The following is an 18,078-nucleotide window of genomic DNA, read 5'->3' as shown; positions in this document are numbered from 1 at the left end:
GAGACCAAGTGCAAAAACAGAGGTAACACTCAACCAGTGATTAGGCCAGTTAGAGTAATGTGTTCGAGTCAGAGTAATGTGTTCAGTGTCAGACACTCTACATTAGGGAGGTTCTCAATACCTTGGAGAGGGTGATGAATAGATCTGTTCAGATGACATCAAAGATTAGAGTAACAGGGGCTCTTTTTATTCAAACAGAGAAGGCTAAGGGGAGACCTGTCATGTTTTTATAATGATACAAGGGCACAAATCACTCATAAGGGACATAAAACACATTGTGGGCTCATTTATTAATTGTAGACACATGTGAACAGATATAGAGGGATGGAAATCTTGAGGATGACAGAGCTGCAGAGCTGTGTGCCTGTGTTCTGCTGCAGGTCAAAGTGAAACTGAGGCTGGATCACATGACACACTTCCCTTAAAGTGATGGCATGCTGCTATCTCTTAAAGCATATGACAACACCCCCCTTTCTTTTAAAAGATACTTTTCCCACTTCCAAAGAAGTATAACTATTTACAATACATGTTCATGTTTAGTTGTCATTACATAAGTGTATAGAACTGATGGATCTATGGGCAGAATCCGCTGGTCGGTGTGTGGGGGTGGGTCCCACACGCTGAAGTGTAAAATGATGCGTGGTGATGTCAGGCGTGTGTCCCAACATCACCCGGCGTCATTCTGATCTTCCGTTCGGCGGGCGTGCACAAGCGTTGGCTGCGCGCCCGCCAAACTGTCAAAGGCCTGTTAAAGCCATTAATGAACTAATTAAAGCAATTGTCAGGGCTGCTCGTCCAATCTTAAGGTTGATGGGAAGGCAAAGAGCTCAGGCGGCCTTCGCATTTCTCATGAAACCTCATCCACGAGGGTTTATTAATTAAATACATTTTTTAAATTAAAATTCACAAACATGTCCCAGCACATGTGACACTGTCACATGAGGGGACAAGTCTGGATAATTTTAATTTTTTATTTTTTACCATCTTTTGCAGTGAACTTAATCTCCCTGAGGCACGGAGCTACCTCAGGGAGATTTCTGTGCTCTTTCACACACATGCGCGAAAGAGTGCAGACCCCGACTCTCCCTCCCACCCCCCTGCCCGCACAGGTAGCACTGAGCACGTCCAGGTGTGCATCACACTGGGTAGGCGGTGATGGGCTCCACGCCCACCTGCGCCTGCTCCTGAACGGCCCACCCAACGGGGAGAAGATTCTCCTCTGTGAGTCTCTAAAACGTTACGGTAATCTGCTGGTGCACCCAAATCTTTTCATGGTAACCTTGCCTAGAGGTTCCTTTAATTGCTCCATGGCATCCATGTGGGATTGTCATCCTTGGACGTTGTTCCTGGTTGTGTTCGGGATCCTGTCCTCGATGCAATCGGATTGCACAGCTTTTGAAGAGCTGGACTGGATCTGCGGAGAGGAGCTGACTTTGGTTATGCCTCATCATTGTGCCTTTATGTGTGATCTTGGTTCCAAACAAATCCTTGTCACCCTGGCTGGATGCCATGTACCTCCTGTGGGGTCCTGGATGTGAACTTGTCCCAACTGTAAACTTGGCAATTCTGTACCCGCATTTTTATTGTGAAGTTGATCATCTTCTACTGTAGTTTTACAAGTTGCTCTCTAGTTTCTGAGGGGGGTTAAGGTAATTGAAGAAGTGAATTAGAACTAGAGAGCATAAATTTAGGACCATCACCAAATGAATAAAAGGAGAGACTGGAAGAAAAGCTTTTAAGAGTCATGTGGATAAATATTTGTAAAAGAAAAATGCAGCAGGCAGAGCCAGCGCAGGCACAGTGAGATATTTGGACTAGAAAATTCCATCCACCTTTAACAAGTCTCTCAGTCTTTTCCGCTTGGTTCTTGGCCTTGATCTCAAATCCAAAGACCAAATTTGTCTAAATCCTACCTCCTCACCTTCTCCCAATTCAGTCAAAGGTCTCTCAGAAGGTTGGATCACAATATTTTGTGACATTTGAAGAATCCATTCCTTAGCTGGGAGTTGAGCTGATTTATAGTTTCTGGGTGAAAGAGATTTTTTTGGTTTCAGATGAAGTTCTGGAAAATTCTGATAGCTCCTTATGTGGTTCAGTGTCATATTTTATTGCGTAATGTTACTGTGTAGTACTTTGAGACGTTTTGTGACAGAAATATAACGTAAATGTACAAACGTCAGTTGTTAAAGATTCTAACTGATGCTGTGAGAAGTTCCAAATCTTCCAGCCAGGCTTTGGTTCCTAAGCCAGGCTGTTCTTCATGCCCGTGTCCGGGCTGAGTGTTCCAGACCACTCACCGCACTTAACACCATCCTTACCCTGCCCAACACCTCGATAGGAACACTGTCCAGAAGCTAATTCTGATCAGTGCCTGGGACACAGACACAGAAACCGATTGAAACACTCCTGCCCAGCTCTGATTAGCCAGCTTAGTGCAGACTGCCGATCAACATCTGGGCAGCTGTAACGAGCGGAGAGCCACAGGGATCAGAGCTGGGGCCTCAACTATTTACAACCAAATCAATGACTTGGATGAAGGGACCGAATGTCTGGTCGCTAAATTTTGATGCAAATCCAAGATAGGTTAGGAAAGTGAGTTGTCAAGAGGACATAAAGAGCCGAATTTTATGACCCTGTTGTGGTGGGGGCAGGGCCGTAAAATGTGGTGAGCCGTTGTCCACTGACTTCGCCAGGACAGGGAAATCCCGCCGGCATAAAATTCCGTCCAAAGAGTCTACAAAGGGTCACACGGACCCAAAGCGTTAGCTGTTACTCTCTCCACAGATGCTGTCAGACCTGTTGAGTTTTTCCAGCATTTTCTGGTTGAGGGGCCGAATGGCCTACTCTTGCTCCTAATTCTTGTGTACTTGGGATCGTCCAGGGCTGTGGTTCCCAGTTCTGTGAGCGGTGTTACGTTTAACAACCGGACCATGAGGGGGAGCTGGTATATTGGGGTCAGGGCTTGGGAAAGAAGTTCAGGCAAAGACGTGGGATGGATAAGTGGTTGGAAGAATCATCTCCTCTACGCTCAGGGTGCAGAAGAGCAGCTAGCTATTGTCTAGGCTTCACTGAATATCATTAAGTATTTACAAATGTAAACTAGTCATTGAGAGTTTTCTTGCAGACAGTGCTTCATTTGTCACTGGGAGTTTCAAAGGAGTGTTTATTGCAGGTTACAATTACAAACTTGGCCTTGGCTTTCATGGAGAGCCAGAGGAACTGCCAATAGAAACAAAGATTTTGGGATTGCCAGTCACACCGTGTGAGCATCGTACTGCATGCAGGGTTCTCACATCTCTCCAGCCGCATTAAGAATCTCTGAGTAAAGCTCAAAGAGTTTGTTTTCCCAAGTAGCACAGAAGGTGGTGACATTTATCCTTCGTTGGTAAAATGAAACAGAGAATTCACTGTGACACTTAGCAGTTAACTCAATTTAAAAAAAAGGATTATACTGCATGCATTACAGCATCATATTCCTATGCCTGCTTCTGGATTTTAATAGCTTTTTCTTCTCAAATACTTGATTGTATTGAAGCAACATTTCACTATCACACAACACAGCTGTATAATGTTGTATGGTGAAGCAATCAAATGGCGTTGATAATTACAGCAAATAACAGGCTGAAATAGTACAGCAATGGCCAACGGATCGTACAGCATGGGGGAGAAGCGATATTGCAGCACAGGGGGGATATTACAGCACAGGAGGGATATTACAGCACAGGAGGGATATTACAGGAGAGGCAGATATTACAGGAGAGGCACACATTACAGGAGAGGCAGATATTACGGCAGAGGGTGATATTGCAGCAGGGATGATATTACAGCACAGGGAGATATTACAGCAGGGGGGATATTACAGCACAGGGAGATATTACAGCACAGGGGAATATTACAGCACAGGGGTGATATTACAGCTAGGATAATATTACAGCAGGCGTAATATTACAGCAGGGGTGATATTACAGCAGAGGGGGTTGTTACAGCAGAGTGTAATATTACAGATGGGGGATATTACAGCAGGGGTGATATTACAGCAGGGGTGATATTACAGCAGAGTGTAATATTACAGATGGGGGATATTACAGCAGGGGGATATTGCAGCAGGGGTGATATTACAGCAGAGTGTAATATTACAGATGGGGGATATTACAGCAGGGGGGATATTGCAGCAGAGGGGGTTGTTACAGCAGAGTGTAATATTACAGATGGGGGATATTACAGCAGGGGGGATATTGCAGCAGAGGGGGTTGTTACAGCAGAGTGTAATATTACAGCATGGGGGATATTATAGCGGGGGGATATTACTGCAGGGGGGATATTACAACACAAGTAGATATTACACTTCTGGGGGATATTACAGCACAGTAGGAGATATTATAACAAGGGAGCTATTACAGCATTTGGGGGGGTGGTGGTGACACACTATTACAGTACAAGAGGAGATATTACAGCCCATTGGGATATTACAGCATGGTGGGAGGCACTACAGCATGTGGGAATGGTATTAAAGCACAGAGGAGATGTCACAGCACAGGGGTGTTTTTAAAACACATGGAGGTGATATTACCGCACCGGGAGTTGATCTTAAAGCACCAGAGAACCAATATTACAGCACTAGGGGTCAATATTACAGTACAAAGGAGAGCAATATTACAGCACATTACAGAGACATTACAGCAATGGATTACTGGGAGATATTACCACATGGTAGAGGGGTGTGGTTGTTACAGTATGAGGGGAGATGTTACAGCACAGGGTAAATGAGGTGTCATTAAATAGGATAGGGCTGGCTAATTGACCAGGGAAATTCAGGAACTGGCAATCAGGCAGATGCAAAATGATGATGGTGAGGATGATGATGACTTCTTCACTCAAAACGATTTGAAATTCTCTACCCAAGAGGGTTGTGGAATCTCATCGTTGAATACATTTAAGGCTGGGATAGACAGATTTTTGGTCTCCCAGGGAATTAAAGGACATGGAGAGTGGGTGGGAAAATGGAGTTGAAATCCAAGATCAGCCATGTTCAGATTGAATGGCGGAGCAGGCTCGATGGGCCATGTGGTCTATGCCTGCTCCCATTGCTTCTGTTCTTCTCATGTAGATGATGATGACGTTGATGATTATCAGTTGAGGTGAAACTGTACTCGAGAAGTACTGAGAGAGTGCTGGGAAACTTAACAGACTAAAATCCAACAAAGCCCCATGACTTCTTTTTTCATCACGGGATGTGGGCTTCGCTGGCTGGCCCAGCATGTATTGCCCATCCCTAGTTGCCCTTGAGAAGGTGGTGGTGAGCTGCCTTGTTGAACTGCTGCAGTCCATGTGGTGTAGGTACACCCACAGTGCTGTTAGGGAGGGAGTTCCAGGATTATGACCCAGTGACAGTGAAGGAACGGTGATTTATTTCCAAGTCAGGATGGTGAGTGGCTTGGAGGGGAACTTCCAGGTGGTGGTGTTCCCATCTATCTGCTGCCCTTGTCCATCTAGATGGTAGAGGTCGTGGGTTTGGAAGGTGCTGCCTAAGGAGCCTTGGTGAACTGCAGTGCATCTTGTAGTGCATTGTGGATGTGGTGCCAATCAAGCGCTGCTTTGTCCTGGACGGTGTCAAGCTTCTTGAATGTTGTAGGAGCTGCACCCATCCAGGCAAGTGGGGAGTATTCCATCACACTCCTGACTTGTGCCTTGTAGAAAGTCGACAAACTTTGGGAAGTCAGGAGGTGAGTTACTTGTCGCAGGATTTCTAGCCCCTAACCACCATCTTCTCACTTTCTCAAGGGCAAATAGTGATGGGTAATAAATGTTGGCCCAGCCAGCAAAGCTCACATCCCGTGAATGAATTTTAAAAAATGACTTGTTCTTGTAGCCACAGTATTTATATGGCTAGTCCAGTTCAGTTTCTGGTCAATGGTAACCCCAGGATGTTGGCAGCAGGGGATTCAGTGATGGTAATGCCATTGAATGTCATGGGGCAATGGTTATAATCTCTCTTGTTGGAGATGGTCATTGCCTGGCACTTGTGTGGCGCAAATGTTACTTGCCACTTGTCAGCCCAAGCCTGGATATTGTCCAGATCTTGCTGCATTTGGACATGGGGCTGCTTCAGTGTCTGAGGAGTCGCGAATGGTGCTGAACATTGTGCAATCATCAGCGAACATCCCCACTTCTGACCTTATGATGGAAGGAAGGTCATTGATGAAGCAGCTGAAGATGGTTGGGCCGAGGACACTACCCTGAGGAACTCCTGCAGTGATGTCCTGCACTAGGATTTCCATAAGGCATTTGATAAGATGCCACATCAAAGGTTATTGCAGAAACTACGAGTTCATGATGTAGGGGGTAACATATTAGCATGATAGAAGATTGGCTGGCTGGCAAAAAACAGAGTATGTATAAATGGGTCATTCACTGATTGGCAGGATGTGATAAATGGAGTCCTGCAGGGGTCTGGGCTGGGGCCTCAACTTTTTACAACTTACATCAATGACTTAGATAAGGGGAGTGAAGGCATGGCAGCTAAATTTATAGAAGACACAAAGATAGTAGGAAAGTATGTTGTGAAGAGGACATAAGGAGATATAGATAGTTTGAGTGAGTGGGCAAATATCCGACAGATGGTGTGTAATGTGGGAAAATGTGAAGTTGTTCACTTTGGCAGGAAGAATTAAAAAGCAAAGTATTATTTAAATGAAGAACGGCTGCATAATTCTGAGGTGCAGAGGGATCTAGGTGTTCTAGTATATGAGTTACAAAAAGTTAGTATGCAGGTACAGCAAGTAATTAAGAAGGCTAATGGAATGTTATCCTTTATTACAAGATGAATTGAACATAAAAGTAAGGATGTTATGCTTCAGTTACACAGGACATTGGTGAGACTGCACCTCGAATACTGTGTGCAGTTTTGGTCTCCTTATTTAAGGAAGGATGTAAATGCATTGGAGGCGGTTCAGAGGAGGTTTACTAGATTGATACCTGGAATGAGTGGGATGTCTTATGAGGAAAGGTTGGACAGACTAGGCTTGTTTTCACTGAAGTTTAGAAGAGTGAGGGCTGATTTGATTGAAGTATACAAGATCCTAAAGATATTGACAAGGTAGATGTGGAAAGGATGTTTCCTCTTGTGGGTGCATTGAGAATTAGGGGGCACTGTTTTAAAATTATGGGTCGCTCTTTTAGGACAGAGATGAGGAGAATTTATTTCTCTCAGAGGGTTCAGCAACTTTGGAATTCTCTGCCTGAGAAGGCAGCGGAGGTGGGGTGACTGAATATTTGTAAGGTAGAGGTAGATAGATTCTTGTTAGGCAAAGGAATCAAAGGGTTTAGATGGGAATGTGGAATCCTAAACACAAACAGATCAGCCATGATCTTATTGAATGGCTGAGGAGGCAAGAGGGGCCGAATGGCCTTCGTCTGCTGCTATTTTGTATGTTCGTATGAACTGAGATGACTGACCTCCAACAACCCCAACCATCTTCCTTTGAACTAGGTATGACTCCAACCAGCGGAGAGTTTTCCCCCTGATTCCCGTTGACTCCAGTTTTGCTAGGGCTCCTTGATGCCACACTCGGTCAAATGCTGCCTTGATGTCAAGGACAGTCACTCTCACCTCACTTGATGATCTACATCCTAGGATTTTAAAAGAGATAGCTGCAGAGATAGTGGATGCACTGGTTATGATTTTCCAAAAAATTCCAGTGATTCTGGAACGATCCCAGAGGATTCAAGAAAGGAGAGAGAGAGAAAACAGGTTCTTTCAAAGGCAGACTGAACAGGGTGTCTGTGGGCTAAGGTGCAAAATAAGATTACAAATTGGTTCCTTGTACATGAAGCGTGTGAATGAACAGGATAGGGTTTTCCAGTGAGATGCATCTCCAGCTCCCTGAACCATGAAAAACACTCAACACCACCATCTAGGGCACACCTGGCACAGGTTGGCTGTGTCTGTACGTTTACACGTTTTGTTTTTAAGGTTGAATGGATTGTGGGTTTACTCTTGGCTTCCTGAGGTTCTCTGTTTCTCAGACTCATTAATGAGAGAGAACTGTCTCTTCTCTGGGACTGTACATGGTCTATAAACCAGAATTGATTTAATTAACCCACAATGAGTGTTTCCCCCCAGCAGCTGAAAACAATGAAGACAGTCGGTGTTGACAGCTCCGATTTTCTGGAAGGTTATGTCCATTTGCTGATTGAACCTTGTGGTGCTTCCCACTGTTTACAGTGAATGTCGGCCTGTTTTGTCTCCCAACTGGGAGTTGTTCGAATAATAAGTTACCTCTGGAGATCAGCCCTTCTAAACTCAATCGCTACAGAAATATTACAACGTAAATGAAAACTACAGGCTAGGAAGCCTGACATCAGCCTTTGGGAAATTGCTAGAATCTAACATTTAAGGAAATCTTAACAATGCACTTAGAACATCATAGTATGATTAGACAAAATCAACTTGGTTTTACAAAAGGGAAAACCTGTTTGACAAATTTATTAGTGTTTTTTGAGGATGTAACTCGTCAGATGGATAAAGGGGAACCAGTAGATGTAGTATACTTAGATTTCCAAAAAGCATTTGATAAAATGCTATACAATACATTAATATGCAAGTTAAGGGCTCACAGAGTTGGAGGTAATATATTAGCATGCATAGAGGATTGGTTAATGGACTGGAGGCAGAGAGTAGGGATAAATAGGGCATTTTCCAGTTAGTAGGCTGTAACTAATGGAATGCTGCAAGGTTCAGTGCTGGGGCCTCAGCTATTTAAAAATCTATAGATGAAGAGACCAAGGGTAATGTATCTAAGCTTGCTGATGTTACAAAACTAGGCGGGAAGGTAAGCTGTGAGAAGGACACAAAGAGGCTACAAAGAGATATAGATAGGTTCAGGTAGTGGGCAACAAGTTGGCAGATGGAATATAATGTGGGGAAGTGTGAAGTTATTCATTTTGGTTATAAGAATAGAAAATACGAACATACATACAAACAAGGAACAGGAGTAGGCCTTTCAGCCCCTCAAGCCTGCTCCGTCATTTAATAAGATCATGGCTGATCTGATAGTAACCTCAAATCTGCATCCCGCCTACTCCCAATAACCTATCACCCTCTTGCTTACCAAGAATCTATCCACCTCTGCCTTAAAAATATTCAAAGACTCTGCTTCCACCACCTTTTCAGGAAGAGAGTTGCAAAGACTCATGACTCTCAGAGAAAATCTTTTTGCCTCATCTCTGTTTTAAATGGGTGAACACTTATTTTTTAAAAATGACCCCCCCCTAGTTCTAGATTCTCCCACAAGAGGAAACATCCTCTCCACATCCACCCTGTCAAGACTCCTCAGGATCTTATATGTTTCAATCAAGCTGCCTCTAACCCTTCTAAACTCCAGCGGATACAAGCCTAACCTGTCCAACCTTTCCTCATAAGACAACCCATCCATTCCAGATATTAGTCTGGTAAACCTTCTCTGAACTGCTTCCAATGCATTTACATCCTTCCTTAACTAAGGTGACCAGTACTGTACACATTATTCCAAATGTAGTCTCACTAATGCCCTGTATAACTGAAGCATAACCTCCCTACTTTTGTATTCAATTCCCCTCACAATAAATGATAACATTCTATTAGCTTTCCTATTACCTGTTGTACCTGCATACTAACCTTTTGTGATTCATGCACTAGGACATCCAGGTCCCTCTGCACCTCAGAGCTCTGCAATTGCTCACCATTTAGATGATATGCTTCTCTTTTACTCCTCCTGCCAAAATGGACAATTTCACATTTTCCCACATTATACTATACTCCACCTGCCAGATCTTTATCCACTTAACCTATCTATATCTGTTTGTAGCCTCCTTATTTCCACTTCACAACTGACTTTCCTACCTATCTTTGTGTCATCAGCAAATTTGGCAACCATCCCTCCAATCCCTTCATCCAAGTCATTTATATAAATTGTAAACAGCTGAGGTCCCAGCACTGATCCCTGTGGCACACCACTCGTTACATCTTGCCAACCTGAAACAGACCGATTTATGCCTACTCTCTGCTTCCTTTTAGACCGCCAATCCTCTATTCATGTCAACATGTTACCCCCTATTCCATGAGCTTTAATTTTCTGTAATAACCTTTGATGTGGCATTTTATCAAATGCCTTCTGGAAATCTAAGAACAGCACAGCCGCCCTTTATCCACAGCACATGTTACTTCCTCAAATAACTCCAATAAATTGATTAGACACAATTTCCATTTCACAAAACCACGTTGACTCTGCCTAATGACCTTGAGCTTATCCAAGTGCCCTGCTATAACTTCTTTAATAATAGCTTCTAACATTTTCCCTATGACAGATGTTAAGCTAACTGGCCTGTAGTTTCCCGCTTTTTGTCTCCCTTTTTCAATAATGGAGTTACATTTGCTATCTTCCAATCTAATGGGACTTTCCCTGAATCTAGGGAATTTTGGAAAATTAAAACCAATACATCAACCATCTCAGTAGACATTTGTTTTAAGACCTTAGGATGAAGTCCATCAGGACCGGGGCTCCTGTCAGCCCCCAGCCCCAACAAATATTTTTTAAAAGTCATGAAACTTGTATTTTTTGCTTTCATGGGATGTGGTTGTCACCGGAAAGGACAGCATCATCATCACTTGAACTAAGTGGCTTGCTAGGCAATTTCAGAGGGCAGTTAAGGCCACATTAGGCCAGGCCAGATAAGTATGGTAGATATCCTTTCCTAAAGGACATTAGTGAACCATTGATGATTGATACTTGGTCACCACCACTGAGACAAGCTTTATATTCCAAACTTATTAATTGAATTGAAATTCCAACAGCTGCTGTGGGATTTGAACCTATATGCCCAGGGCATTAGTTGAGGCTCTGGGTCACTAGTCTGGTGACATTACCACTGTCTCCCTCCACCTCATAGAGACTTGGGTGTATTCATTAAGGAATGCAGAAAGTTAGAATGCAGGTGCAACAAACAATTGGGAAGGTAAATGGCATGTTGGCCTTTATTGCAAGGGGATTGGGGTATAGGAATGGGGACGTCTTGCTACAATATAAAGGGCTTTGGTGAGACCAAACTTGGCACACTGTGTGCAGTTTTGGTCTCCAGATTTAAGGATGGATATATTTGCATTGGAGGCAGTACAGTGAAGGTTCACTATTATTTGGTCCCTGGGACGGGATGGTTGTCCCAATCAAGGGATATGGGGAGTAGGTGAGAAAGAGGAGTTGAGGCTGATGATCAGCATAATCATACTGAATGGCAGACCAGGCTTGGTGGGCCGTATTATCTATTCATGCTCAATGTTTTGATGTTGATGACAGAAGCGACTGGGGTACTTTGACGATGATGGTGACATATTTGATGATGCTGATAAGAACCTAAGAAATAGGAGCAGGAGTAGGCCAATGGTCTCTCAAGCCTGCTCCATCATTCAATAGGATCATGGCTGATCTTGTGCATCAACTCCACTGTCCTAACCACTCCCCATATCCCTTGATTCTCTGAGAGAGCAAAATTCTGTCTATCCCAGCCTAAATGTATTTATCAATGGAGCATCCACAACCCTCTGGGATAGAGAATTCCAAAGGTTCACAATCCTTTGAATGAAGAAATTCATCCTTATCTCAGTCCTAAATGAATGACCCATTATCCTGAGAGTGTGCCCCCGTGTTCTGGACTCCCCGACCATGGGAAACACCTCTCAGTGTCTACTCTGTCAAACCCTTTCAGAACTTTGGTGATGATGTTGATGTCAGTTTGATAGCGTCAGTTTGTGATTGAGTAATTATGTACCTTTTTGTTAGTAATGTACTTTCCATGAATGAACACTCCTTTGCTATTGCTGCTAAATAATGGAGGCTGTAAAGAAGGATATCTGTTATGGTATCTTATCTTTAAGGATAAGGAATTTGTCCCTGAAGATCTATTGAACGAGGTAGGGCCCAATATAGATTCTATATCAGTTTCTCTGTGAAGAAGTGTATATATTAAATAGAACTTTTCAATCTATGCCTCATCATGCACCTGTTGGGTGGAATCTTTAGCTTTTGCTGGTGGTGATCTCAGAGGCAGGAAAGGCATGTAATTAGATCTTTTTTATTCTTTCACAGGATGTGGGCATCGCTGGCTAGGTCAGCATTTATTGCTCATTATTAGTTGCCCTTGAGAAGGTGGTAGTGAGCTGCCTTCTTGAACCGCTGCAGTCCATGTGATGTAGGTACACCCACAGTGCTGTTAGGAAGGGAGTTCCAGGATTTTGGCCCAGTGACAGTGAAGGAACGGTGATATATTTCCAAGTCAGGAAGGTGAGTGGCTTGGAGGGTCACTTGCAGGTGGTGGTGTTCCCATCTATCTGCTGCCCTTGTCATGGTAAAGTTCATGGCTTTGGAAGGTGCTGTCAAAGGATCCTTGGTGAGTTGCTGCAGTACATCTTGTAGATGGTACACACGCTGCTGCCACAGTGCTTCAGTGGTGGAGGGAGTGAATGTTGGTACTGGATGGGGTGCCAGTCAAGCGGGCTGCTTTGTCCTGGATGGTGTTGAGCTTCTTGAGTGTTGTGGGAGCTGCACTCATCCAGGCAAGTGGGGATTATTCCTTCACACTCCTGACTTGTATCTTGTAGATGGTGGACAGGCTTTGAGGAGTCAGGGGGTGAGTTATCAGCAGATAGATGGGATCACCACTACCTGGAAGTTCCCCTCCAAGCCACTCACCATCCTGACTTGGAAATATATCGCTGTTCCTTCACTGTCGCTGGGTCAAAATCCTGGTACTCCCTCCCTAACAACACTGTGGGTGTACCTACACCACATGGACTGCTGTGGTTCAGGAAGGCAGCTCACCACCACCTTCTCAAGGGCAACTAGGGATGGGCAATAAATGCTGGCCCAGCCAGAAAAGCCCACATCCTGTGAATGAATTTTTAAAAATCACAGTGGTTGTTGATATGCAATTTATTTGCTGAGTTTGAACTGTCTTGTAGGATTTCCTGTATCTTTCAAGCTGTGCTCTGTAGTTGATAAGTATCTCTGTTCTGGAGTTTCTAATTTACCTGTGGTTCTTCTTGTTGGGAGATCTTTTGATTTTGCTTATATTTGTTTTCAGCCTCCAGGACTGTGACCAAGTTCACTTTCAAAGTCTACCAAGATATTTTCAATTTGAACATTGAGGGTTAAAAATAATACCCATTTTAGTTTCTGTTTTGCACCAACTGAACATCTGCTGCTTTCTGTGGTGTTTCTATTTGTTCTGCTTAAAGGGATCTGAGTCTTGTGTAGAACATTTTAAATAAGATGTTGCGATGGGGGTGTTGCTTTGGTTAAGAATAGCCTGTGAGCCCATTGCTTGTTGCTGACATGAAGCAGGGGAGTTTAAAAGGGCACTAACTTAATATAAAAAAATAGTTTGGAAAGTTTATTCCACATTAAGTTAGAAAATTACACACTCCAATCGCAAACAAGAATTTTAAACTTAAACAAGCAACATTACACAGGCATGAGGGGAGAGCTGGCTGAGGTTGATTGGGTAAATAGACTAAAAGATACAGCGGTAAATGAACATTAAAAACATTGGGGAAACTTTTAAAGAAACAATTCAAAATGTTCAACAAGAATATATTCCATTGAAAAACGAAAATTCAGCAAGAAAGATCCATCCATAGCTTATTCAAGAGGTTAAGGATATGATAGTTTAAAAGAAGGGGATTATAATGTGGCAAAGAATAGTGACAAGCCTGAGGATTGGGGGTGTTTTAGAAACCAGCAAAGGACCAGCAAAAAGTTGATAAAAAGTGGAAGAATAGAATATGAGAGTAAACCAGCCAGGAATATAAAAACAGGTTGTAAGGGCTTTTACAGATATAAAAAGGAAGAGAGTAACTAAAGTAAATGTTAATCTCTTAGAAGCAGAGACAGGAGATATTATCATGAGGAATGGGGAAATGGCAATGACATTGAACAAATATTTTGTGTCTGTCTTCACAGTAGAAAACACAAGTTTCATTCCAGAAGTAGACAGTAACCTAGGGGCTAATAAGAGTGAGGTAATTAAGGTAGTTAATATCAACAAATAAACTGTATTGGTGAAACTCAAGGGGCTAAAATCCCACAACCCTCAGAACCCTAGGGTTCCAAAACGAATAGCTGCAGAGGTAGTGGATGTGCTGGCTATTAATTTCCAAAATTACTTAGGTTCTGGAACAGTCCCAGCAGTTTGGAAGTTAGCAAATGGAACACCGCTTTTCAAGAAAGGAGGGAGAGAGAAAACTGGGAACCACAGGCCAGTTAGCCTGACATCAGTCATTAGGAAAGTGCTGGAATTTATTATTAAGGAAATCTTAATAATGCATTTAGAAAAACGTAGTATAATTAGAACACATCAACATGGTTTTATGAAAGAGAAATCCTGTTTGAAAAATTTATTAGAGTTTTTTGAGGATGTAACTAATAGGGTTTAGAAAGGGGGAGCAGTAGATGTGGTATATTGCTGAAAATGAAGATACATTGTTGAAGTTTTTCATCTTGCACTCAACAGGATAAATGCAAGAATGCTAAATTTAAAATTATCACAACAATTTATAGTACAGGAGAAAAGATGTTGATTGGTTGGCAAGTGGACTCTGATTGGCTGAGGCATTGCCATGGAGAAAGCAATGGGGAACTATAGGTTTCCCACACCCCCAGGTAATTGAAAAAAGTTGCAAGACTTGAACATATTTATTTTGTTTGCAGAGAACGTGTCCCTGATTATAAATGTATGTTGCTTCTAGCAAGCATAAATGAGCCACATTATGAGCTTGACTGATTATCTTAAATTGGTTGTCAGTGTAGCTATTAGCACACTCAGGATTGTTCAACAAGTGCTGCCCAATCACAGAATCACATCTAACAGTAAACATTAAAAATAATTCTGCCTATGACACAACTGTGAAACTTTGTGTATGAATTTCAGTGCCAGTTCAATGCCGGGTACTTAGGCCATATGTCTCAGTGGCTCACTGATCGAATCAAATAGCTGATCAAATTATTCCCAATCAGCAGAGTAAGACCATACTCAACGATCTGCACTTGCAAAACCCAAAACAAAATATCTACTGTTCGAAGTAGCAGCTAGACCAGTCTGAGTACCCAATCAGTTCAACTGATTGTGACTCAAGCACTTAACAGATCATCTTTCTTGTAAATTTCATCAAAACTCTAATAAAAGTTCCAAACCTTCATCACTATCCAACTAATGGGCATTATGCTCACAAAATACGTTACTTCTGATTTTATTTCTGGTAGAAAGTGACAACACCAAAGCGATACCCTGTTTTGTCTTTGGTAGGATGTAATCAGTGTCCACATATCCACTTCATTCTTCCACTGGTCAGACTCTGAGAACAATGGAGAGTAATCATACCCCAACAATTCACACTTGTGTTCTATCACTTTCCACGATGGCTAGGATTATAGTGTTTTTGCCTGATTTCTTTTCACAGCTTTCAACCTTCACCTTTAGGAAACCATCCTCTGCAACAATGTTCTAATCCAGAAAGCCGGTGGTGAAGGATAGAACAGGAACCAACCTGTACACAATTTTATATTTATTTACAGAGTTATACGTTACAAGCACATACCGCCTAATCCCAACAACCACAGGTTAGTCTTGTCTATTTATAGTGAATCAATCGAATCCCCAGTCAATGCACACCACCCGCACATGATTAAGCACAATTAATATATACAATTAACAGGGAAGGTATGTACCTCTCCACATGAACAAATCGAAATTAGGAAGGAAAGTTGAATCTAGGCATTTGTGTAGACATCGATTTCAGAATGGTATTTGTAGAATTCTAGAAGCAATTCCTTCACTTGACCTCAACTGGTGTACTGCAAGGAAAGTTGTTATATGATGTTCAAGATCAGTCTTGCATAATTACAATTAAGCTGAGATATTTAGGATGAATATTCAAATGTTCTTAAACCTTGGGCTATGTTACCCAGTACCAGATTTTTGTAATCATTAATAAAACATTTTTTCGGTTTGTAATTAATTGGGCAACATGATTAACTAATTCCCCCACTATGCATCGAGATTAATACAAATCTCTAATGCAATAACAATTTCTATTTGTGCAGCATGTTTAATACAGTGAAGATGTCAAGGAGGTTCTCGGAGAAATGGATGCCAAGCAGTGGTAGGATTAGAAGGTGTGACTGAAACATTAAGAATATAGATTCAAGAACCCTTTTGAGACCAGGGCCACAGCTTGGCAGGCGGACGCACACACGGTCAGCGGGTCAGGGAGTGGGCGGGAAAGGGACCGCTGACCGCGATCGGCCCCCAACCACGAGTTCACACCGGCTGGCCAATTAACGGGCAGCCAGCGTGAAATGCGCGCTGAAAAGCTCAGCGCTGCCGGGGGTGGGGGTGCGGGAGGAGGGCGGGCGATGATGTTTCCGCGGACACGGGCGAGAGAGCTCCCTGAAGGCAGAGAGCGGCCTCCTGAAGCTGCAGAAAAACCGGGAAATAAAAAAATGTCCAAGCATCACAATCAGGCACCTGAACATGTGGTTGATAAAAATGCTGTCCATAGATTTTTATTTTTATTTTATTTCATAACGGAAACCTCTTCCCACCCTTGGATGAGGTTTGATGAAAAATGCAAAGGCCGCCCGGCCGATTCACCCGTCCGCCGACCGTAAGGTTGGACAGGCCACGGAAAGTCGGAGACAATTGCACTGTTACTGGGCTTAATTGTCCTCTTAATTATTGGCGGGCGCGCTTTCAACTTTTGCGTGCACCCGCCCAGTGAAATATCGCGTGAACGCGGGATGATGGTGGGATGCTTGCCCGACATCTTCTCACGCGATTTTTACGCTCAATCAGGTAGGGCATGCGCCCCGTCCGCAGGACTCAAAATCCTGCCCCAGAGAAAGAGGTAGCGAAGGGGAAAGGTTTAGTGAGGGGATCCTGGAGGTAAGGTGGAGATGACTAAATACTGTGCGACTGACTGAGCAAGGAACGATGGGAAACCAGAGTTGGGTTGCCAGAGGGTGAGAGGCGGTTGCAGAGATCGGGCTGGGAGAAGCCTTCAAGGGAAGTGTAAATGAGGACAGGGGCTGTTTAGAGTGTTAGGAAACAGAGAATCAACATAAATGGTGCATGGGGGATGGGATTTAGTGCGGGAAGGATGTCGATAGCAGAATTTTGAATGGTTGGCTTTGTGACAGGTGTGTCAAGCGAGGAGACATTGGGAAAATATCATTCTCTGAAATGGCATCTAGGTCATCCACTGAAGCGCTGGAAGTAAAAATGTGTCCTTTTGTTACTGTGTTTTACTGTTACTGAATATTACCTCGCATGAAAATAAACAAAAGACCTCTGCCCATTGATCTGATGTTGATGTGTTTGTAGTTTTGGAAGAAGACAGGAGAACACATTGATGGTAAAAGGTATCACAATGGTAGGGTAATTGTTAGTTCTGAAATGCCACCTCAGATACAGCTGGCATCATGGTACAGGCTTTACCCAGGAACAGGAGTATGTCATTGAGGGCCTCTTCTAGCCTTCTGCGTATTTGATTTATCAGAGACTCAATCTGCTGAAAACGCAAGGGTGAAAGTGTTGGAGAAAGCCTAACGATGATGTGTAATGTAAGAACCCATGTTACACAGCAACCAGGAAGACTGGGAGGTTTCAGCTCATGTGGAGAGGTGGGGAAATCGATCATGGTTGTTGTAGGTTTCATTATCCTGGCTGCATGTGTAAATCCAGGCGAGGTATTCACAAATACGAATTGTGAGGTGCAAGTGGCAGAAAGAAAATAACCTCAGGGCAGAAATCCTCAATCCCGGCTGCACCTGGATTATCGGATTATCTGGGCGCATTGATTAGAGGGTGAAGAATCAGGCATTTGCTGTTCTCCACCTGATTTTCCTCATGTGCTGCCCCCAAGAAATTCATACACCCAGTTCCAGAAACACTTGTATATTATACATATCAATACAATATATAGATATTGTCAGGGAAGAATTTACAGGGGTTTGGGGAGAGAGCAGTGGTGTGGGACCTGTTGAGCCAGGT

Source organism: Cetorhinus maximus, chromosome 13, assembly GCF_964194155.1.
Source record: "Cetorhinus maximus chromosome 13, sCetMax3.hap1.1, whole genome shotgun sequence".
Taxonomy (NCBI): domain Eukaryota; kingdom Metazoa; phylum Chordata; class Chondrichthyes; order Lamniformes; family Cetorhinidae; genus Cetorhinus; species Cetorhinus maximus.
Note: the sequence above shows the minus strand (reverse complement) of the source record.